The sequence below is a fragment of the Stegodyphus dumicola genome, chromosome 9 (assembly GCF_044657685.1).
Source record: "Stegodyphus dumicola isolate Sdum_Otavi_A_Nest chromosome 9, ASM4465768v1".
Lineage (NCBI taxonomy): Eukaryota > Metazoa > Arthropoda > Arachnida > Araneae > Eresidae > Stegodyphus > Stegodyphus dumicola.
Window position 1 is genome coordinate 50,224,250 of NC_140776.1, and position 25,570 is coordinate 50,249,819.

The 25,570-nt window shown below is 34.6% G+C and overlaps 1 protein-coding gene across 5 annotated transcripts in view; it reads right to left on the bottom strand.

The window, feature by feature from the left end:
* The window catches only part of LOC118188795 (thrombospondin type-1 domain-containing protein 7B-like), a 1,066,734-nt gene that overhangs the window by 257,379 nt on the left and 783,785 nt on the right, over positions 1-25,570 (bottom strand). The window lies entirely within an intron of this gene.

Genomic DNA, 25,570 nt, shown 5'->3' on the forward strand with positions numbered 1-25,570 from the left:
TGTTCTTTAGAAAAAGGATCATAAATTTATATCATGAATCAGCATTTGTAATAACATTATTAAAATATTTGGCCTCATAATATTAGAATGCATTCAGAAGATGGGGGGAAAATTGCTTTTCGTTCAGGCACATTCGTTTTTTTTCCTTGGGAATCTATTTGCTTCCTGTAACTAAGTGCTTTCATCATATCAAGCGCACATTCAGTTGTAGAGATATTAGGTTAATTGGAAAACCCGGAGATATGAAAAATGGGCAATCGCCTTTGCCGGGAATCGAACTGCAGACCTCTGGAAAACGCGTCCAGAATGTAGACCACCACGCCACGAAGGCATGCCAAGGAAGACGGGAGAAATACCTTATACTGTTACAATTTGAATCATTTACTCAGCCTCTCAAGCTGTGTCCACCGCACATGATTGTGGGTTTCTGGGCTGATCACAGAATGTTTACTTTGCCAGACTTTAAGCGACGAATTCATCTATAAAAAGTACTTAAATAAATACAGTCATCCTTCAATACATCTTTTATCGTTCCATCAATTACTATAGCAATTTTCACCCACTTATGATAAAGTAATTCGATCATACATTCGCTTCTTAAAAAAAAACTTCTATCGATTGGCCTGCTAATAATAATATTCTGAAGGGAAAAAAATAGTTTTTGTAATAAATTGTTTTAAAAAAAATAAATCGTAAAGTTAAATTAAATTTAAATAATTCTCTTGCACCATTAATGCAAGAATTGAAATTTTAATTTAACAAACATCCTCTATTTGTAAAAAGCAAATAAAATTTAATGAAATTTAATTGCAAACAAATAAATGATTAATTATTGCTGCGAGCTAATCTACAATACCATTTAAATTCTGAGAGCATACGTAAATCAAGTGCAAGTATCAAAATCCATGAACAAATATATAATTCCGAAAAATGTTTTAATCCTAAAAATGTTTTTTAAATGCATAAGTGGATAATTGTTGAGCTGGCAGAAGACAGACTTATCAAGGGAAAGTTGCCTCCAAGCTTCTCTCTTCAATTATTCAATTAGTGTTTCGTCATCCATGTAGGCAAGGGTAAAAGTAAAATTCAAAACCAAAAGTAAATAAAAAGAAAATTTAAACAAGTGGAATTTTGAGAAATTAGCAAGTAAATGACTAGAATTAAAATTGAAAAGTCAATTAAGAGTAGAAAACCAAATTTTCTAGAAAAGCAAAGTAATTTAGAAAGGTACATAAAAGTAAACTCTATCGAAGTTGATAAAAGATAAAACAGTTACGACTTTACACGCTGGACTTTTTTTTTTTTTTTTTTACTCTTTGTACAGTCAAGTGCATTTCTTCTTGGTATATTTCATGCTTACATTATGCTAAATAATGCTTGTAGAATCATTTTGTCTTACTTTACAGAAGTATGATAGGGTATAATTATTTTCCCATACTGCAAACTCCCAGTAGTGTTAAGCTATCATACTTTTAATGTATATAAGCGTTATATAAATCTATAAACAGGTACAGTTACTATGAAAAAAATGCATACTGAATGTTTTTATTTACATAGTGGTGCGCATTCAAAGCAGCTTAAAGGCTTCGCTTGAGATATAACACAGTTAATTTTAAGCGTATCTTCTTCCTTTTCACTATGAAACCATAGATAGATCGAACCCATCGTGATATATATACGCAAAGAAAGAAAAAGAAGCGCAGTAATCATACGACGGCTTATATTGGCAGTTTCGTATAAAAGCACAATTGGGAATCCTCCCTCTGGAGAAGCCATTCTGCATCCCACAACGGTGGCTTGTCTTGAGAGCGGGGGTCTTCCAAACAGAGATGAAAATTTTGGGTACGCCTTCGCTTTTCCGCCACGTCAACCTCAGATATTGGAAACGAGGACTTTCGTCTCCTATTCTAAACCCTATTCAATGATTCTTTTAAAACCAAGTTTCGAAATAGAGTTCAAATTTTGGATATAAAATTTTGTTTGGGATAAAATCTGTGATTGATAATCAACAAATAATTCATGCGGCTCAGTTATTTGAATCTGAGATATTATTCTGAGGTAATCGAGTTTGCTGATCAAATTCAAAAGATAAATGTCTTACATTTTACCGGATGGTAAAAGTCTGCCGTGCTGGAGATAAGTCTTTTAATTCGAACGGTGTTTTCCCTTCTGTCTTTTAAATAAAAAGTTAATTAAATTTGTACAAAATATGAAATTAAAAAAAAGAATTCGAAATTCGAATCCAAAATGGGCTTTTGCGAACTCATTTCAAAATGCGCTCATGTTCGGGTGGAGGAGTAATGCATTATTGGTGGCTCAACGTGACGTCGTTTTCCAAGAATGCGAACCATACAAATTCTTCATTATTTAATTTAGAGAAAAAAAATTTTTTTGAAAGCTTTCGGATTTTGTTTTACGCCCTATAGGGAGTTTTATAACGTTTTGTGTGTTACCTTTATTTATTAAATATTATATTCTTCGCACTTAAACCACATAAAATTCAATTCAACAGCAATACCACAAAATATTTAAATGCAGTATATCTCCAGAATTTTCGACAGACAGTATCGCGCCCTGGAGATAAAAATGCTATTTTCTGTACTGTGTTGCCATTTGCTCGCTTTGAAATTGTTGAGTTTTTTTATCAAATATTCGTTAAAGATTTACAAAATTTGAAATAAATAATAAAACAAATACGAAACTCAAAATTCGGGCTTCCAAGTGCCCATGTTTCATTAGAGGACTAAGCTATTCACATTTTGATGGCTCTAGTTACCGTTGTTTTTTCACAATGCGAGAAACATTCATGCTTTCAGGCAAATTTTTCATTATTTAGTTCCTTTAAATATAATTAATACATCGCGATAACACTTGGTGGCAACGGTTTGAAAAGTGAATCAACGCAGAAACTGAAACGACGCAAAATGCTGTTTTGAGACTATATCCCTTTGGGTCTAACGCCCCTTTGGACTAATAATACATGGCGATAAAATTTGGTGGCAACAGTTTTAAAAGTAAATCGGACACAATTACGGGCAAAAGGTGAGTTTCCAGAATAATAGCACCTTGGTGCTAAAATTAATGAACATACTACTTCGTAGACGAACTTAGTTACTTTTACGTCATATAATGACGTAAAAGAAATTTATATACACATATTAATTGATTAAATATCGGTTGAATCTTCACAGAATGTTCTAGAAATGTCTACAGTAGATTACCACAATTCAGATGTAATAAAATTTACTAAGACAATGAATAGGGGTGAGGAATGGAATGCGTAATTTAAGTTTCATCAAATCAATACATTTTATTTATTGATTTTATTTATTCCCATTAATAATTTAATTTATAGATGGGAAACACTTTCGTCAGCAAAGGTTGAAATTTAAAAACGAGAAGATTCTATCAGCTGCCGGGAAACCGGGAGATATGGGTAAAAACTGGGAGAATTGGCAGCTACAAAATTTTAATTGTTTTAAAAATTATCTGGTTTAAATATTTTGCAATGCAATGAAATTTCATTTTCCTTTACAATTTGAGGAATTATTCCTTAAATTTCAAAATTCATTTCTTTAGCAAAAAATCGATAATACTAAAAGAATAAAAAGGGTAGTTCCTTAAAGTACAGCTTTTACAAAGGTAAACTCGATATCCTAGCATAAAATTTAAAAAACTGATGTGTACACTGCATCACTTTCTTGTACGGAATATTAAATTATACGCATTTTTCCTGCATTTCATTTAAACTTTTATACTTTTATTTCCTCGAATTTCGTTAGAAATATATTTCTCATTCAATTGATTCAATTCTCACCTCAAGGCAAAAATACATTAAAACTCAAAATATCTTCATTAAAAACTGAAAGATATAGAAAAACATAAAACACTAAATATAGTTAAAACAATTAAAAAAAAATTTACAATTAAAATCACAGTTTCTACGCAAAAAGACGCAATTCGGACAGAAGGCAAGAAGACAGATTTTTCCGTGCACAAAATTAAATGTTTCGTTTTGGTGCCACTCGGAAAAAAGTCACTAAAGGTACGGACGGACTTAATTCACTATTCTGCTAAGTTTCAAGTGTAAAGAAATGTGGTTGCTATGGTAAAAAAATTAACTTTACCGCACTTAAACAACGGTTAAATTAATTCAGAAGTCAAACAACAAAAATCAGCGTTATATTTTCAAATTTTCACAGGACCAGTTTCGATGGTTTAACCGAACCATCATCCTCAGCTGCAAAAACGCAAATTCATTTCAAAAAGAGATTCAAAAAGAAAGAGAGAGATGCTATGTAATATAGTGACGAACACTTATCATTAAGAACCAATCAATTCACAAGCAAATTATCTGAACGGAAAAAGCCTCGGATGATGAATGGTACAAACAATCAAGGTCATCATCATGCATTGAGGTACAAACATCAAGTTGGCAACAAATAATTTTCATAGGTGTTTTGTGGTAACCTATCAAACAATAATATATGGCGCCACAGAATTAACTCAGGGGTTTCCTAAAACATCATTTTAGTAATTTCCATTGCTAACACTCATTAAAATTTTAGCTAACTAGTGTATTTCTAGACCATAAATTCGGTTCCAAAGAAAATTTGGCCAGATAGGCTGCTCGCAGATACTGGTTTACATTGAGGACGTCTTTTCTATCTAGGATATTGTGCCTCAGTGCTTGGGCTTCACATATGCAAAGTCAACATTGCATATGTGAAGGAATTCCTATAGGCAGTAAAAATGACTTGAGAAGAAATAACAAGAAAGAAAATACATTTACTTCATAAAATGCAACAAAAGACAACAGAAAAAGAGTAATTTTCAAAGGGAGAAAGAAGGAGGAAAAAAAAAGATGCCTTTTGTTTACAAGGTATTTATCCCGCCTTCTTGGAATGCCTTCGTGGTGTAGTGGTCTGCACCCTAGGCGCGTATTCCAGAGGTCCGTGTTTCGATTCCCGGCGAAGACGTTGTTCATTTTTCACTTCTCCTGCTTCCAAAATACCTAATGTCTCTATAGTGGCGCCCGAGCTAAAATGGATTGGTGGATGATGATTCTCCCCACCCAGGATTTGGCGATCGGGTCTCCTAAAAACCCCAGTTGTCCTATAAAAGGGGGATTACTCCCGCCTTCTTGGCATGCCTTCGTGGTGTGGTGGTCTGCACGTTGGACCCGTATTTCAGAGGTCCGTGGTGAGATTCCCGGCGAAGGCGTTGCATATTTTTGATATTGCCTGCTTCCAAAATACCTAATGTCTCTACAAGTTCTTTGACTAGTAAAAGTTCTGTAACATGAAAGAAGGAAAGATTTCAAATTGTGACATCACTCGGATAAAGAAACAGCAAATTAAAGAATAAGCATTTTCAATGATATGATGTTTCATTTTAGAAACAATTTGTGCAATGTCTCACTGTAGAAACATCTCTAAAACATCCTGTTTAGTATTATGTTTATCCCTTCTGTCTTAGGTTTAATAATTTTCATTTTAATTTTTAAAATTTTTTAAAATCAATTCACAAAGTACTGTTCTAAAATAAGAAAGAAATAATTTATTTCAACGGATTAAATGATGTTACTTTAACTCCTATGGGAAAATTAGTTTCGGTTTAAGAACTTTTCAAACGGCGAATGGTCTTCAGGAACGAATTAAATTCCTGAACCGAGATTTTAATGTATTCAAAAATGATAATATTAATTTTAAATATATATTAAGTACTTAGGAAGGACAGTTTTGAGATTATCTCAGGTGTTAAAATATTTGTCGCTAGGATACTGTCTAAAGTCTCTTTTAACTACCGCAATTTAAGCATTTCCTTCAATCTTCTGTGCTTAGTTACGCTATGTTTTGTCTTTTGTCTAAAGAGTAAATGAAATTAAAACCGCGCTGCTTCAAATATTCAGACTCTTAATAAAGTCTAATAAAAGAGTTCCTACAACGCATAATGACAGTACTTAAGCTATACAAAGCGCAGCAGCAACACTCCCCTTATCCTTCCATAGTCATAGCTCTAGTTGCAGCAATTACGACTAAATTCTTCCTAACGGTAGCACCTACTGCAACTTTAACTGATTACACCGCCTGCACTAAAATTAAAACGGTAAACTCTTACCTGAGAACAAAGCCGGCGACGGAGAACTGAAGCGAAACATTCCGCCCGAAATAAATCCCGAGCCCAAATGAAACAGGAGTTTAAGTACTAATTAAACCAATTCTAGAGGAACTCTTGCACCGAATACATAGCAGTTGGAGCAGTTCTGACAACAGTGCTCCAAGCTTCAGAAAGGAAAAGAAGGCAGTTAATTGCCCGGGAAGATGCAGTCGTAAAATAAGAGGCTGGGGCACGACACAAAATAGCACATTGTTGCACTTCAGGGAGGCCAGTCGGCATCACTCATTCCGCATGTCAGTGTCAGTAGCAGCCGCCAACAATCATATAATTATGCACCACAAGAATAGATAACTTCAGGATGTGGGATATTTGAAATTCTACCAAGTTAATTACTATTGATTTAGTTGCATTTACAGGGAAAGAGTCAAATGTCGTTCGCTTCTATATCAAGAGAGTAAAAATAGATTGTTAATTATGGTTGTCTTTAAAAGCACAACAGATATACACGCCAAAGGGATGAATTTGCCTAGTTATTGGGCGGCAGTTAAATTATTCATTTTTTTTCACCTCAATCGTTTAGCCTTAATGCAGTTTAAAATGATAATAAATTATAATATGAACTCATGTTCTTCTATGCAAGATGCAGTTTAAAGAGTTTAAAGACTCGTGTTCAAGAGGGAATAATCCAAGCCATGTTGTTAAAAAGATAAATTAAGAACAGCTTAAGGTTTGGTTTATTTAATTATGGCAAAGCATACTAGAGCTATCTGCCTAAGGGGAGGGATGCCTTCGTGGAGGACTTTCTAAGGGAAACTGGCTCGTATACACGTTACACATGGGGAAAACCACGAAAACGCCCATGCAGCCAGCCCGTTTGCGGGATTCGAACCTCGGACCGAACTACCAGTGTTCAGCGACTTATTTTGAAACAAGATGTTGCGTATTTGGATCTCAAAGATTACACATCTTTATAACTATATCAATGATTAACTGTTACCTTTAAAATGGATGATGATAAACTGTTTTCGATAAGGAAAATGAGATTAAGTATTTTTTGTTAACTTAAATTAAATGGGTTCAATTTTTATTGAAATTTTTCTAGAAATTCAAATAATAAATTAATTTAATATAGCAACACTAAAGTTCAGGCCGTAAAAATAGATTGACAATCCCAATGTCGCCCATGGACCGCCATTTTGACATCGATAAGCAAGATTAATAGTTCCCAAAGCCATTATGAGCACATACCACCAAAATCAAGACTCACAATTTTAGTACCAGCACATAAATCGTCTGACAGAAGTTAGAACTTACGCGGAGGAGAAAAAAAAGGAAGGACGAGACAAAGTCTTTCATCCTTTCTAATATATTAATAGAAGTAAAAAAATTACTACAAGTCACACAGATTTGATACTTTCATGTCCAAAAACCCAATAATTAACAGTCATTCTTTGCACCTTTCTAAAAGAACCGTATTTAGTGTACTTCCAATATATTTTCATCTAATTAGAGACACAAGTTTCTTTCCTTTGAACCCCTGACATGTGTTTTTCTCGAGCTTTCCAATTTCCGTGTAGTTGATATTATGACTCAAAGGCACAAGTAACTTCCATCAAATCTTATATTTTGGTTACGTTAAACAACAAATGATGGTAATCCTGCTCTTCTACTGTTTATAAATATACAAACTGATCAATGGATATGCTATGGTAGTCCATTATGATGGATCAACGGATTACCTGACAGGTTACGGATTAACGGATTACCTGACAGGCTACGGATCAACGGATTACCTGACGGATTACCAGACATAATAATCTCAACAAGACGCAATAATAGAAAGTTTTGCATTTCAGCATCGATTTCAAACACTCGAATAATTTTATGAGCGAATTCAAACACTCGCTCATAAAATAATACTTGCACCCACAATACATGCAACCATAGATTATTAAACGTAATGTATCTATGAGATTTGAGATATTCTATCGTCAACAGAGATGGCGTAATCCACTAAAGCTGCACATAGTCATTTTGCAGCATGGTAATCTGCAAGAAGAAAGCTAATCGTGGAAGAAACGTTTTTGAGTACATCATGAGTAAACAATGAATGCTTCACAGCAGAAGCGTTTTACGTATGTTGTCATGCGCAGTATCTTTCCTACAATATAATGGAAGAGATGTTTGCGATAGTGCAAGTATACGTGCTGGATTTAAAACACGGATAGCTGCTTTTTCGGCCCATTATTTGAAATGCCACTAGAGAATTGAAAGTCCTATATCACATATTCCCTGGCATTTGATATATATATATATATATATTTGGCAAATCCTAACCGAATTTGCGCCATTTTGTATTCCCTTATTATACTTTTCCAACAACCGTTGAAATTTGCCTCAGTGTTTGGTGTATCCTGTATTTTCAGGAAGTTGTTGCTAAAGATTTTTCTTTCTCCGACAGGATAATACTTACCTTTGTATGTTGAAATCGTGTCCTCTGTTTAGATATTTCTGCTTCACATCCGTCACTAACATTTGTACTACAATAACAGGTTGATTTAATCCTACAACATACATATCACTACTTGTAAGCAATCCACAACACTACTTTTTAATGGTCGAACATACCATAGATTACATTATTCAACTAACAGTCACAGTAGTACGACACTCATACCCCAGCTAGCAATACAGACATAAATCACAACGACTTCTTAAATCGGAGATGTGCTATGGTTGCCAGTCCGTATTTGAAAATATCATAGCCACTTAATACGGCCTTTTCTAGAGGTTGTGTGCGACAGCGAAATGCAGTACTTTTCTGCTGTCATTTTGATCACATATTTAACTACTCCTACCTAGCGATGAGTCGGTACTACCGAACCGGTACTTTTCGGTATTCGTTACTTCTGTACCGAAACGGGTATTTTTTGGTATTCGTTACTTCTGTACCGAAACGGGAACTTTTCGGTATTCGTTACTTCTGTACCGAAACGGGAACTTTTCGGTATTCGCTACTTTGTAACGAAAATATGCGTCTCTTCTCGGTACTTCGGTATTCGTTACTGGAGGATCGATGAGGGTTCAGCTCACTTCGATTTTGGTACGAGGACAGTAGTATCTAGTTGTATTTGCGAAATGGTGATATGCGCTCCTTGTGTCCATGTATGACCTTGAAATAGGACATGGAATGGCAAACGTGAAAGGGGGAAACTTCCGTTCTGTTCGTCACGGAGACTAGAGTTTGAGGTAGTATAATTAATTGCCTTTGTGTGCGCGGGTGGACGAGTGTGAAATAGTGGAAATTTTTCTAAAGGCCGTTCGTTGTGTGTGTGTGGGGGGGGGGAATAGTAGCAGTTGGAGTCACTGTCGCCGGCATTGCTCGCTTGTGATTGGAGTCGGTATAGTCAGGAGGGAAAGGGAGGGGAGCGCTAGATGATTTGCAATCTGAATTGTGCATGTTTTAATTTTTCATCGTTTGTAGGAGAAAAACTGCGTGGATCTGAAATGATTGATTTGGTAAGTTGTTGTTGTTGGATTGGTGAATGGAATCAACTACCAACTAGATTACTTCTTTTTCCTCAACATATTTTTAGCATAAATCATGAAAAATATTTTTCGTTTTCTTGCTTAATAGGGCAACGTAAATCATATGATCCTTTTTAAATAAATATGATCCTTTTTTTATCCCGCTGTACCTACTTCAGAAAATGTCATAGCATCTAGTGGATCATTAAGCCAATCAACATAAAATACAGACGCAATTTTAAGCTTTCCTAATGAAAGAACAAATATAACTGACCCACTTATGATAATTCTTCCCCCTTCTAAAAACAGATTTTCATCTCGCCAAAAACTAAACCCAGGTCACGTGTCTAACGCAGGATTGCCAACGCCTGCTTTACCCCCCCCCAGGACGTGACGACGCTCCTCCGATAGGAAGAGAGATGAACTTTGACCTGGCAGTCCGAATCTTCTTTTTTTTTTTTTACTTCCTCTGGAGCTTATTTGAGGGGGGAAAACTATCGAATGGAACACCGGAAATTATCCGGATATGTTTATGTAAACATATATGATCCTCCCTTTTTTTCCTTTGCATTTTTTGCTTTTTCATGCCTGATTAATAGAATCATTACGCGATATTGCACTTACCCTTTTCACAGCGTAGTGCTGATTTTAAAATTTGCAGCTGGAGTGAACAGCGGAAGTCGTTAATAGAATTTTTTTATGCTTATCTGACGACGCTGATGACCATATCCCAAGTTCGTCACTTTTCCCATAAGATTCATTCTTGTCTCGTACTGGTGAGTATCGGTACGTTATAGAATTGCTTAGTCTCTATCAGTTTCTTACGCCTCAGAAAAAGAAATCGAATTACAAAATGTCTAGTAAGAAAAGGAAATTCAGCTTGGTTTGGCAGCACTTTTCCTATACTAGTGAAGACGAAAAAGTTATGTGTGACATTTGTAAAGACCTTTTATCCATCAAAGGTGGTTCAACAGGAAATTTTAAAAAACCATTTGCAAAGGAAGCATCCTTGTGTAAATCTGCACAAGAAACGCACTTTGCCGAATCAAGATGTTGATGCTATTGATGCCGCTCCAACCCTTCTGTCGTCACTAGCCCTGCAGATGGTGGGCAACCATGCACATCCCAGCAGACTGCACAACTTACGGTAGACAACAGTGCTTGTGATATTGTTGATGTATTTTCACAAAAATTCCAGTCCTGCATAATGCAGTTTGTCCAGAGAAATACGATGGATGTACATAACAAAAAAGTAATCGATCGCGCACTGATCAAAATGGTATATAAGGATTTACAACCAATAAGTATCATAGAAAATGAGGGATTCCAAGAATACTCAAAGGCTTTGAATCCAACCTATTCCTTACCTTCACGGAAAACGGTTTCTAAATCCTTGCTTCCTGCTGCTTATGAAGAAAAAAAAAGAATAGTTTAAAAAACGTTCTTAGTGCTGTACAAAATATCTGTTTGACTGTAGACTGTTGGAGCAACCAAAAAGCTGAAAGTTACATGCCCGTGACAGGCCATTTTATTGACGAACACATGCAAAGGAAAACGGTACTGATTGACTGCTCAATTTTTGATGAACGTCATTCAGCCAAAACTATTGCAGAAAATATCATACACATTTGCCAACCATATTTTCCGATGGAAAAAGTGTCTTTAATAGTGACTGACGATGCCAAAAATATGATTAACGCTGTCGACAGCGAACTAAAGTTAAAACATTTAGGATGCATTGCACACTCTCTCAATTTGGCTGTCACAAATTCTCTAAACGAGGTTAACGACCTTCTAACGAAAATTAGGGATATTGTCATAGTTTACAGGAGACGTAATATCGCTGCAAAAAATTTGCGAAATTATCTGTGCTCTAGCGAAGAGAGAAAAGACTTAAAAGTCATCTTAGATGTGAAGACTCTTGAAACAACACGTTTTATATGGTAAAACGTTTCCTTGAACTGAAAGACGCTATTCGTTCTACAATGGGTTTGATGAACGACCCCCCAGAGGCTCTTGATGTGCCAGAATTGGAAAGTGTCCAACATCTTTGTGACGTTTTGAAACCTTTTGAAAAGGTGACTTGCGAGTTGAGTTCGGAAAAATACTTGTGAGCATCTATGGCGCCTGTGTTAATCGGCGGACTTAAAAAAATCTGTGAAAATCTGCTTAGTAAAAGTGTTAATGAACAAGAACAAAATGTAGTACTAGTACTACAACGTGAATTGAGTAATAGATTTACAATTATCGATTCAAGAGAAGACATTGCTCAAGCCGCTTTCCTTGACCCCCGAATAAAAAAATTGAAAGTGATATTATCTGTGAGTTATCGGTAGTTGCACAAACTACCCATAATCTTGTTGAGGATGTGGAAGAGGATGATGAAGAGATAGACGAATCATCGGTTTGGTTCGAGTTTGAGAGTAAAGTTATAGCCTCTCGAACTTCAGCTTCCGCAGCAGACGCGGCAATCGACAAAGCTGAGGCAGAAGTGAAAAGATACCTGCAAGAGCCCATTCTTTCCAGGAAATCTGATCCACTGGAGTGGTGGGAAAAGAATAAAAATGTATTTCCTAGTTTGTATGAATTATCACGGAAAAAATTAGGCCTTGTGGCTACTTCAGTGCCATGCGAAAGGGTGTTCTCTAAAGCTGGATTAATACTGAATGATCGGCGAAACCGTTTGAGTGGACAAAAGTTGAAACAACTAATTTTCTTACGTTACAATTATAATATTTAATCATTTGTTGACCTTCTTAAAATTCCAACCTAAGTTAAGTTTAAAATGTTTATTTCTATGTTTATTTTCACTGCATTATTTTCAAAACTGTTTCGGGGAGTCAATTTTTTTATGCTTAATTTTTCGTTACATATTTTAAGTGGTCTTCATAAAAAGAAATAGAAGGAATTAAATTCCTAAAATTTCCATAAAGTTAAAAAAATTGATACTTTTATAACGTTTTGCACAGCCTATCAATGTTTTATTTGTTTTAATTAAATGAAATATTACTTCATTCAAATGTCAATTTCTTAAAAAAAAGTATTATTTTGAAATTGTATTTAAATCATTAATATAATATAAAGTTCTACAGTTCTATTATTTACTTAGCTGTACTCGCATATGTTAAGTTCTCATATAGTTGAAAGCATGCTATCTTATTTTCTAGTGTTTAAATCATCTTTAATTTAAATTTTTATATCGAATGTACTTATTGAATTCATATAATGCAATTTTACAAATATTTTTGTTGCTTTTTGCTGTTACAGCATCCAGATATTACGTTCTCGTAGTTTTAAAGACATGCTACCTTATTTCTTAGTGCTTTTAATAATCTTTCACTCAAAATTCTTATGTCAAATGCGCTTTGGCTGTAATTTGAGTTTTTAAATATTGTTTACCATTCTGTTGCATTTTTGTGTTTACAGCAGTTACTGCATCCAGGTATTGCGTTCTCACAGTTTTAAACCCTTTGCTATCTTATTTTCTAGTGTTTTTTGATAATCTTCAATTCAAAATTGTTATATTGAATGTGCCTTTTAAAATCATGTTGTGCGCTTTTAAAAATATTTTTAAACATTTTGCTGAAATTTACTTATTACTGTAGTACATCCAAATATATTACATTATCTCACTTTTCAAAACATACCTCATTTTCTAGTGCTTTTGGTAATTCAAAATGTTTAAATCAAATATATATGTTTATGCATTTTTTAAAATCATATTTTTTGTTTTTCAAAATATTTCTAATCATTTTGTTGTTTATTGTACGGTGCCAAATCTCCAAAAGTACAAATTTAACTCAAAATAAACCTAAATATAATTTAAAAAGGAACAGTATAAACTTTTTTGCGGAAAAGCTCTTCAACCATGTGTATATGAATAAATGTGTAAATTTTATTTTATGCCAGTATTGTACAATTAAACACACAAGGTCATTTATGTTATATTTAATGTTTAAATTATCTTACTTTTTTATTCAGAATTTTTAATATATATAGGGGAGAGTACAGAATAAGAGATTTATCTTTTTTTAAAATTTGGTAGCTTGAATAAGTTTCATTTCGCAGTGGTACTGAAGGTAATTATCTTATTTATAAGTGGGGATAAAGGTTTGTGATTATTGTAATGTCTAGACCTTACGCACTCCTATGCCCTTTACTACCGAACTGTAGGTATTAAACGACTTCTGTGGTATGTTATTTATCCGTATAAATAAAATATATCATGCTAAAACAGACTGATCATTAAATTTCTGATATTTACTTAGGAAACTGCATCCTGTCGGGTTGTTACACAGCTAGTTATAGTTAATTTTCTATTTTAAATTTACTGCGACATTTTACTCATAGTATAAAGTTGCATCAAAATTTCTATTTTCCGATTTTTTTCCCTTTGTTTCCCTCCAACAACACTACACAACACAGCCGAAAAAAACATAGTGTATTCTCCCTTCCTTCAATATCATACAAAGAAAATCTTCCGAAGTTTTTCAAGTACGCAACTATGCTTATTTGGGGCTGTCCATAAATGATGTCACACTTTTCTGCAACATTTTGAACCCCCCTCCCCCTCTTTGTCACAAAGTGTCACACTCCAACATACCCCCTCCCCCCTTTGTCACATGTCACGTAATATTACGTAAACGTATACTTACTGTTCAAAAATGTAGCGCTACGTTATAGATCATATTTCAGACTTTATTTTTAAATTTAAACTATATGTTTTAATGACATCTGTAAATATAACAATAATAATGATTCGTGCACTTATTTTGTATGAAATAAGAGAAAAGTTTACAGCAAAAACGTAATTAATACACAATAGCAATAAAATTACAATTTCTGCCGCTACCCTATTCTCAAAACCTACTCTGAATGGGTTTTTTTGGGGGGGGGGAAGAAAGGAATGTAAGAAAAAAAAATCACATGAAAGTTGCTTTCGCCCCAATTAAGGAAATACCTTCAAATTTTGGTAATTTTAAAATAACTTCAAAATTCAATCTGCTGATTTCAAACATTTTTATTTTAATCAAAATATGATTCCCCCATCTTGTCACAAACTGTCACAATTTCACTAACCCTCCCCCCTCTAAGCGTGACACATCATTTATGGACGACCTCTTTCACGAAATTGATAGAGCACCCATCGATTTTGCTGCACCTGCACACAAGACACAACCGAAAGCGAAAATGTTTCCATCCATCCACTTCCCGCGCCTATCCTCCCAACCCCCACTGGCCATCAAAGACAATCTACACAAACCCAACACCAGAAACAACCCGCCGCGCTCTCCTGCTCCTCAGACACTTCCGTAGTTGACATGTTTTCTGATATTCAAAATCTTACTCCGTACAGATAAAAATCAAACACGTGGTGACGTGGCAGAGTCCCTTCAGTGCGCAAAATCGTTAGCTGCGTATTTCGGTACTCCAAATCGTTACTAGGGCACTTCGGTACTCCAAATCGTTACTAGGGTACTTTGGTACTCCAAATCGTTCAAATCGTTACTAGGGTACTTCGGTACTCCAAATCGTTACTAGGGTACTCCGGTACAGCAAACCGTTACTAGGGTACTCCGGTACAGCAAACCGTTACTCCGGTATTTCGTTACTTCGGTACTCCAAATTGTTACATGGGTACTCGAAACTTGAAATCGGTTTTTGGTACTTTTCAAAATAACGGTTACTTGAGTAACGGGTATTTTGTACCGGGTACTTCTCTGTACCCGTTACTCTCGTACCGGGTACATGAAAGTACCGAAGTTGCCCATCACTACTCCTACCAGTCGTCGAGAGATTCAAAACCTTTCCAAGTAAAAGAAAGTGTTTGTTTGGTTATTGGTCATTTCATTCTGACAAAGCATATGGGAGTTGTCTGCTTAGGGAGATGACTTTGTGGAAGACTTTCAAAAAAGATAAACTGGGCTGTATTCACTTTACATATGGGAAAACCCATGAAAACCAACCACGCAGACAGCCCGTTAGACTGAGATTGGACCCAAGCCGAACTCCCAGTATTCAACAGTTTTAATCACTCTGCCACTGATGGGGCTTGTATGTAAACACGTATAACAACGTGAATAACACTCAGTTTGCAGAAACTGACTCGTCTTTACGTTGTCTATACGGAAAAGAATGAAAACTCAAGACAGGCTTATAAGGTATTTCTCCCGCCTTCATAGCATGCCTTTGTGGTGTAATGGCCGGCACACTCGGCGCGTATTAGAGAGGTCAGAGGTTCGAATCCCGGCGAGGGTATTGCTCATTTTTCATGTCTCCTGCTTCGAAATAACCTAATGTCTCTACAGTTTGAGCCCAAACTAAAAAAAGTGGTGGATGATGATTTCCCACCGTTAGGATTCTGCGATTGGGTCCCCTAATCCCCACTAGCTCTTTAAAAGGGGCACTATATGAGGTTTTCTCACCGCCTTCTTAGTATGCCTTCGTGGTGTTATGGCCAGCACACTCGGCGCGTATTCGAGAGGACCGTAGTTAAGAGTCCCGGGGAGGGCATTGCTCATTCTTCATGTCTCCTGCTTCAAAGTAACCTAATGTATCTACAGGCTGTTCCTCAAGATTCAAATTCGGATTGAACTACCAGTGTTCAGTAACTTTGTGCAATAGGGAATTGATTAATACTATGAAAATGCAAGTGTAAAACATTTTCCTTAGATATACATCATGTGCAATGAAGACATTAAAACCATAATGAAATTTGACAATGAATATGAAGAAACACACAACTTTCAATGGTTCTTTCTAGGGAGAAGGAGGTGGTTGACACTGCGTGCACTGGAAAATTATGTTTATATTTCATAACACAGTCTGTAATATACTGAAATAACTTACCATTTATACTATTATTCTCGAGGGAAATGTAATCCAAAATACAGAAAAGAGATTTTTCAGAACTCTATATAATATTTCTGTTTCGAACATAGCATAGAACACTAAAGAAATATGATTTCCGATATTCATATCTAAGTTTTATCAGCTGTTAAAAAATACTAAAACCATAACAATAGATCAGCACCAAACAATGCAGGTTAAAAGATCATTTCAAAGAACAAACATTCGTTTAAATACCCTTTTACCTCCAGCTGGAAAAACCTCATCGTCAAGTCAAAATATCGATCGGCAAATAAAAACCAAATGCTTTATACTGTGTTCCATGTTTACCGCAGACTGAGAATTCACAAGGGAAAGAATGGTAAATGCACCGAAAAGCAAATAAAACATTCAATAAATCCTTTGTTTGAACGCTTTAGATCGCTATTCTGACAAACGCACACAAAGTTAGGGTATTACCCTATTTTTAAGGAAAGGATTTCATCTAAAATGAAAAATACCTCTCATTCGAATTAGCTCAAACTAGCGTGGAAAATAAACACAAAATTCATCTATTTCTTTTATCAAGCGGAAAATCGTCGAAATGGAATAGTTATTATTATCAGCTGTGAAAGTGAATTTTTTTAAATACGGATGTAAGAAAGCGCATTTCGTATAATAATATCATACAGGGTGCTTCGTAAAGCCTGCACAACCAAATATATCTTGGAAGAGCTCATTATACACATCTTTGGTTGCTACGCATACCAACTAGTTAGGTAGTGGTATAAGGTATATCTCCCGCCTTCTTATTATGCCTTCGTGGTGTAGTCGTCAGCACGCCCGATGAGTATTCGAGAGTCAAGGCGAGGGCATTGCTCATTTTTCATCTCTCCTGCTTCGAAATAACCTAATGTCTCTACAGTGACGCCCGAACTACAAAAGGTGGTGGATCATGATTCTCCACCACCAGGATTTGGCAATTGGGTCCCCTAATTCCCAGTCGCCCTTTAAAAGGGGGAGTATATAAGGTATATCTCCCGCCTTCTTGGCATGCCTTCGTGGTGTAGTGGTCAGCACGCTCGACGCGTATTCGAGAGTTTCGTGGCTCGAGTCCCGGCGAGGGTATTACTCATTTTCAAGACTCCTGCTTCGAAATAACCTAATGTCTCTACAATGGTACACACGACATTTTAGGCCAAGATATGCTTGCGTGATACGTTTTAGTAAAACTTACGAAACTAAATTTTTTTATGGGCCTGGAAGAAAAAGATGACAAAGAAATATTTTCCACAGCTGAAGTTATGATGAAACAATGAAAAATATCCATTCTCATACGATGAAATTTATAAAATTTTGGGAGCCGTAAATATGAACAGATAATTCAAACGTTATTAAGATATATACAGTGATTTAAAGCTAACGTAATAATCTTTGTGGAAGACACAAAAACAAGAATTTTTCATAAAAGAATGCATAGTCACACTTTAACCCTCTCAGCGTTACGGCCGGGAAATTCCGTATAGAAGGCTGCCTTCTATATTCATTACAGATGAAAATTTCTGCTAGCTTTTAATGTATTTGTTTCGGTTTGGATATATTTTGGAAGAAAATGAATCAAGGTACAAAATGAGAGATTCATTTTTTAATTAAAATCAAGAAAATGCCATTTATTCATGACATTTTGAGGAAGTTTTAAAATTTCAGGGCTAAACTCGTAACGCTCGGAGGACAAGCGGTTAGCCGAAGGACAGTGCTTTCCATTTCTTCGCATACTCCATTTTTGATACAAGATGTCCGTTTTTTCATTTTAATATTGATTTATTTCAAATCACTAATAAGGGTGCATGAGCCGCTTTGTTTAATAAGGCAGGTAGTTAGTCATGCCATCTGTTGACCGCTGCTCTGGGCACGAAACCCGGAGAAAAGATTCGATTGGTTTATGTGATTACAGCAAAGCCTCGAGGGCTACCTCCCTAAGGGCAGGGATGCATTCGTGGAGGACTTTCTAAGGAAAACTGGCTCGTATACTCGTTACACATTGGTAAAACCACGAAAACACCCAAGCAGCCAGCCCGTTCGCGGGATTCGAACCTCGGACCGAACTACCTGTGTTCAGCGACTTTCTCCGGGGCCCACCGTTCTAACGCTGGTGGGCCGTGGAGAAAGGAGTAACATTATTCTATCTGTTTACAATGTTTACATATCTATGCGTTCCCTATTCTAACACGTTTAATAACAATCATACATATTAAGCATACTTATTAAAATAACACTTATTAATAATCAAATTCTTTTAAATTTTACTAACTAACTACTTTACAAATTACACATTACGTCGTTTTAATTTAAATTTACTGTTACTTACGATAGGATTTATGTAATTTACTGGACGCGTAACAACTGTGTGAATATAGTATTTGTAAATCAGCAAATACCCCTCTATGTCTGTTACAAACAAATGTGAATTTCTATTCAAGTCCTATCATAAGCCAAGTAAATAAAGATTTTACTTTTTAACTCACTTATTTCCTTTTCAAAACTTTTCTACTCCCCATTAGCCAACTTATTCAAAGTTCCTTTTTACTCCCATTTTTTCACACACTTTAAATTTCTTAAAATAAAAATTATATTAATAGTCAATTAATTAAAATTTAATTGACTATTAATTGAATTAATTAAATATATTTTTAATTTCTTTCTCCACACTTTTACATTTTTAATAAATATTTTTAAAATACAAAATACACTTTAAAAATTAAATTGCTTAATTACACAAAATTTATGACAATTTTACGTTAAATTTTTTTAAATTAGTTTATTACACGAAATTAAGGACAATTTTATGACAAATTTTTAAAATTTAAATTAATTTTATTATATGAAATTAATGCCATTTTGATTTCCAGCTTTACCCTACATTTTCATTTTTCAAACTAAACAACATTTTTGAACCTCAACTTAGTTCTTGCATTTTATTATTTCCGTTTACTCCAGCTTCCTAGCTGCTACTCAACTCGATTCTCTTTGAGATAAATTCTCGAGAGTTCGAACATAGCCACATAGATTTTTCATTCATTGAGATTTTCTTTTCTTTTTATTTTCTTTTCTAATTCTATTCAAATTAATTTATTTGAATTGCTTGCTTCAGCTTTATTTTATTTTTGTCAATTTCAAAGATATTACTTTTTAATATTTCTTTGTGTACCTTCTAGGCTATAAGCCAGCCATTTTATGGGTTTATTCTCTAATCTGGAATTTTTCTGCGTTTAATTAATTTATTCTGAATGAATTTGTTTCTTCATAATTTTGACTTGAAAAATTTTTAGCTTTTATTTTCCAACGGATACTTTTTATTTGTAAAATATTTTTAGCAGTTCTGCTTTTTCTTTCGTTGGAAATTTCTATAATATTTATTTACTAAATTGTTTTTAATATTGTTCAGAACACTGCTCTTGATTTACCCAATGTTAACGTTTTTTTTTAAAAAAATTAGTACAATGTTTTCGATTTACCCAATAGATATTCAAGAAGCTCACTCGGAAATTTAATTAATAATTTAGCAGTTAGCTTTTGAATCAACTAATGGTTTTCCTAGCTTATTGCTAAAGAATAACTTTCTATAGTTTTTATTTAGGAAGCAGGTTATACATTAATGATATTTACAGCACTTTAATTATCTTAATTTTCTCTAAATTTTCCTAATTCGCATTTTCTTTAATTTCTGGGGTATTTCTTTCATTTTTAATATTTTTTCTTTAATTTTTGTGGTTTCTTCTTATGTTTCCAGTATTAACAGTCATTTAGATATAATTCAGAAACGTGGTTTTGTTGAAAATTCTTAAGCTGCTCCTTGAATAAGACCAAAAAATTTCGATATTTATTTTATAGATTTTGTATCACTTTCATTAATTTTGTTTTATTGAATTGTTTTGTTTAAAGTTTGAAATGTTTTTGATTTTGTTTTAGTTTCAATATATGCATATCGTGTTAAAGGGGAGCTCATCTTTCATAATTTAATTTTAATTTATTATAATCTCTTGATTATAGAACAGTATATATATACATATACGTGATGATTTCATGCATAGGAGGAATCCGATATTTTAACAGTTTGCAGTTGTCATGGCCGGGAGTTGAATGCGTGCTGACGAAGATAACGAAACTGGATTTCGACAAATCACCAATCTTTATTTTCAAGCATATCAAATCCTTTTTTTTTAGTGGATGAAATACTTCTATATCATAAGCAGTTAGAATAATTTTTTATATACACAGGTTACGACATCATTTTAGACGGACAAGCAGAGCAGCGAGGATATGTCAGCAGTGGCGAAGCTAGGAAAAGAATGACGTAATTTCTTGCGAGAGGTATTTATACCGAAGTAGATGCAATTGGAGAGACAAGCTATGATTGGTTAAATTTAGTTTGTTGTGTAACATGGAAGGATCTAGAATTTGGGAGAACAGATGAATTTAGGGGAGAAGCACCAAATCTAGAACAGTTAATTTTGAAGCCGCCAATTATTTTTAAAGCAGCCATCGTATTTTGTTATATCTTATGCATACATATATATATGCATATATACAATCATTGATAGTGATTATCGCCTTGGAAAATTAAGAATATAAACTACTGTAATTATAAAAATTAATATATGTATAGCGAATGTATATTTTCATGTAGAATAAAATCTTCTGGTATTTTAGTAGTTTTCCTTTGTTAAAAATTACATTATAAGCTCTAAAAAACAGTTTTATATATATATTGGTGCGGCCGATTGCAACCAAAATACGAGGTGTACATCTGCATGTTATAGCAGTCCCATATACAAAATTTCAACGTTCTGAGGCTACTCGTTTTTGAGTTATGCGAGATACGTACGTACGTACGCACAGACGCCATGAAAAATTCTCTTCAATGCACTTTAAATTAGTTTTATAATTTTTTTGGGGGGAAAAGAGTCCTTTATTCTGTCCTTACTTGCAGATGTCATGCAAAAACATCCGTAAATTGCATTCGATAGAGGTCAAAATGGATACTTTCTTTGAAATATGGTACCTGGAATTTTTCGTGATTACAATACTTCCTTTACTACGTACAAGGAAGTAATAAGCGAACAGACAAACTGTGGATTTTGGGTTGAAATTCCATATATACTGAACTAAAATTCTATATATTCTATTTTGGAATTACCTATAACGTTGGGATATGCGATCAGATTATCTAGAAATTCAGAATTCTGTGCTAAGTCAGCAAAAATTCTAAGCATAATGTTTGCTTTATAGCGCTTTTGTTCCATTACCATCCAGCATATATCTCTAATAACTATTCCAATTAATGGTGAAGGAAAAGGCTAATCTTCCTGCCAATGCTTATTTCATTGAAGCGATTTCTTGGATTGTGGTATGTGCAAGAATCACGAAGAAACCAGCATTCATATGTCAGGAATGAATGGCGTATCTAATAATATTATAAGAAGAAAAACAGGACAACGCCCGACAGCTAATGGACAATTCTGGGATCATTAGAAGTCACGATAGGAAAGAGTGAGATAAGAAAGTATGGACAGAGACGTCACGAGCTTCTCTCGGAGATGACCATGCTTACAGTTATGCAGCAATGAGTAAAAGCTATTCAATCTTCCTCGCTCATTGAATGGGAAGTAGTTGACCGCTATTATTAAAAGACGGAAAGCAGAAAATTAATGATGCGAGTAATGACAAGCACCAACGAAAAATGAAACGGAAAGTTCGGATAACCTTTTGCAAGTCTTCTGAGACTTCACGGAATGATGCCTAAAAGGGCGTAGCATAAGTAAATTGATTAATGTGTGAAATTAAATCGCTTGATAATGACATTTCTTTCATAAAATCATAATTGAAACTTTTATTGCAGGCACATAGTATGATTACTAAGCAAATATGAATCGAAAAGGTACACACAGTGAGTAATTATCTTTAAATATTTATCTCCTCAAGGGGTTCATTCAAGCCCTTTCAGCTATGCTCATAATAAATTATGCATTTATCTTATTCTCTTGCTGAAATTAATGGGTGGTATAACATGCCACCTATAATATCATCAGTTGAATCTCATAAAAATAAATGAAATCAGCATTTTCTTGATAGTTAATTCTATCATCATGGAAAATTTGTATTTCTTCATACTTAAAGATCTCAAATAATCTCAATTTTTCCTTATGTACGGACTCCTCAACCATTCGTATCGTGAATTTGTTCTTAAAATGTTTCCAAATTCTCTGTGCATATTTTCCAGCGAAGCTCTTGAAATAAGAGCTATAATTACTATCAAATAAACTAAATAAAAAGAAAAGGAAATTAAATAATAATAAAAAAAAAAAAAAACAGAAATCTTTCAGATTTTATAGTACGCCCAAAGGGGCGTTTTTTAACGTTTTGTGTGTTTCATTAATTTATTAAATATTATATTCTTTGCACTTAAACCCATAAAATTCAATTCAACAGCAATATCACAAAATATTTGAAAACAGCATATCTTTAGAATTTTGCGATAGACAGTATCGCGCGCTGAAGATAAAAATATTTTTTTCCGTACTGTATTGTTATTGCTCACTTTGAAATCCTTGAATTTGTTAAGCAAAAATTCGTTAAAGGGTTTACAAAATATGAAATAGATAATAAAACAAATCCGAAATTCGGGCGTCCAGGTGCCAGTGTTCCGTTGGAGGATTACGTTATTCAAAATTCGATGGCTTTAGGTACCGTTGTTTCATCACAGTGCGAGAAACATGCATACATTATGCATATTCTTCACTATTTAATTTCTTCAAATATAATGCCAGGTGATACGATTTGGCGGCAGCAATTTGAAAAGTGACTCGCCGTTTATAGTTTTGAAACTAATAGCCCTTCTGGGCTAATAAAATAATCTTTAAAAATACTAAACAAGTAAGTAAGACATTTTAATGCAATAGATCTTAGTAGGGTGAGTGAACGTATGATTCGTGCTTTAAAGTCTAAAGGAGACATATGCAATGAGAAGGTCATATTAAATGGACCACTGAAGTGACTTTTTTACGAAAATAAGTAACTGAATTTGTCTGGTTTTCTTTCGTCTAAATAAGACGCTAGCACTGTGTGGCATCGTGCATAAAAGACCGCTCCGTTTGTTTATTTACTTTTCCACTCCGGACCAATTTCACGCTTTGAGAACAAGTTTGTTCGTATCTGTGAGAGTTTGTAAGGCGGAAAGCATCTGTATATTTTATAACATTATTACGAAATCATTATAAATATGGTTCGGGATGCATAGATTTTACTTTGCTTACTTAAACAGCATATGACAACAATTTTGACTTTTCCCGCCTTCTTAGCATGCCTTCGTAGTGTAGCGTTCAGCACACTAGGCGCGTATTCCAGAGGTCCGTGGTTCGATTCCCAGCAAAGACATTGCTCATTTTTCAACTCTCCTGCTTCGAAACAGCCTAACGTCTCGACACATTTTAGAAAATTTGACCTAGCTAAAAAGCTTGTATTATTAACAGGTCATTCCACTGATTGAAATGAAATATAATAAGTCCTATATATTTTATATAATAATATATTGAACAAATACTTCACTTTTCTTCTCGCATCTTCAGCGGAACATGACAAACCTACCTCAATTGATTATGGCAGATCACGCGAATGTTGTCTGCCTAAGCGAAACAAAGCCTTCGTGGAGAATTTCATAAGATACACTTTCTCGTATTGCATTATTAATGAAGAAAATTACGAAAACACCTATATATTCAAGCCTTTCATTAGCATTCAAACCTGATTGACCAGTGAATATACAACAGTTCTTTTCCAACTCGGATACTAAAGAAATTAAAATCTCGCTTAACTAGTGGCGTTTGAGCAAGGAAATTACTTTGAATTATTAATTAAATGTGACAACGTATTCGAGAACATTTTTATATTGAAAAATGTTAAAGAGAGATACTTTCGTTACGAAATCGTTCGTACTCCGTTGTTAAGGCAAACCACAAGAAGGTCAGTTGCCTTCGAAGAGGGCATTCTAGAGGGAACAATCTCCTATTCACTTGCAAATGTGGAAAACTACGAAAATTATACATAATCAACCGGTTCATCAAGATTTCAGCTCACATCAAATGACCTGTGTTCAGCGATTTTATCCATTCTGCCACAGGTGAGTGTTATACATATGAAAACGGTAGAAACATATTCATGGTTCAGAATTGGATTTCGGGGAGACGTAAATGTTCAGTTTTTTTTTTTTTTTTTAATCTGAATAAATTTGTTTCCAGCACTGCTTGTTCCTATGGTTCGAAGTCATATTTCCAGTGTCCAAATACAACGTTAAACGTTTGTCTATCATAAGAAAAGCTCTCGTCAGTCAGTCTGCAGCTGTCTGTTGGCGTAGAAAAGACCCATTTTCCATTGGATGTCTTGAAGATTTACTTTGCAGTTTGCAATCTTGGCACATTTAAAAATGAATTGGCAAGCCTTGGTTCGCCTCTATTTGAAATATACTCGCTCTGTTGCTATAGCGACCGCCAACCACCAGACACTGTGGCGGGTCTGTTCTTCTTGTAGACAGTAATAAAAAGTTCAAGAGTCGAGATAGAACAAGGGAAATGCTGTTTACCAATTCTCTTCGTAAAAAAACAGAAATTTCAATCGATGGATCATATGTTAGGGTCGCGAGAATTTAAACACATTTTTCTTTTCATTTTCTGGAATTTTTTTCAGCTCTGGACAACAGCTACCTCTAGTGGCCAACTTAAGATGCTTATACATTAGTGCATTCTTTATACCATAGGATATTAAGCACAGTTCACAACATTCAGTTAAAATTTAAATGATGGTTGCATTTAAGAGAAACCGGCACATGCATGAGAAACATGCGCCGATACTGATGCAGTGTATATAACTCAGTAATAAATTTGTAATCTTATCCAAAATAATCGGTGATGAGTAAGAACTAGATTGCAAGAGCTATCAATCTTATGATTGGTCCTTAGGGAAGACTTAAATAAAACAACAATAGTAAATGATGCCCTCCACCCTTAATGATGCCCAGCAGCAGCTGAGCGATAATCAATCT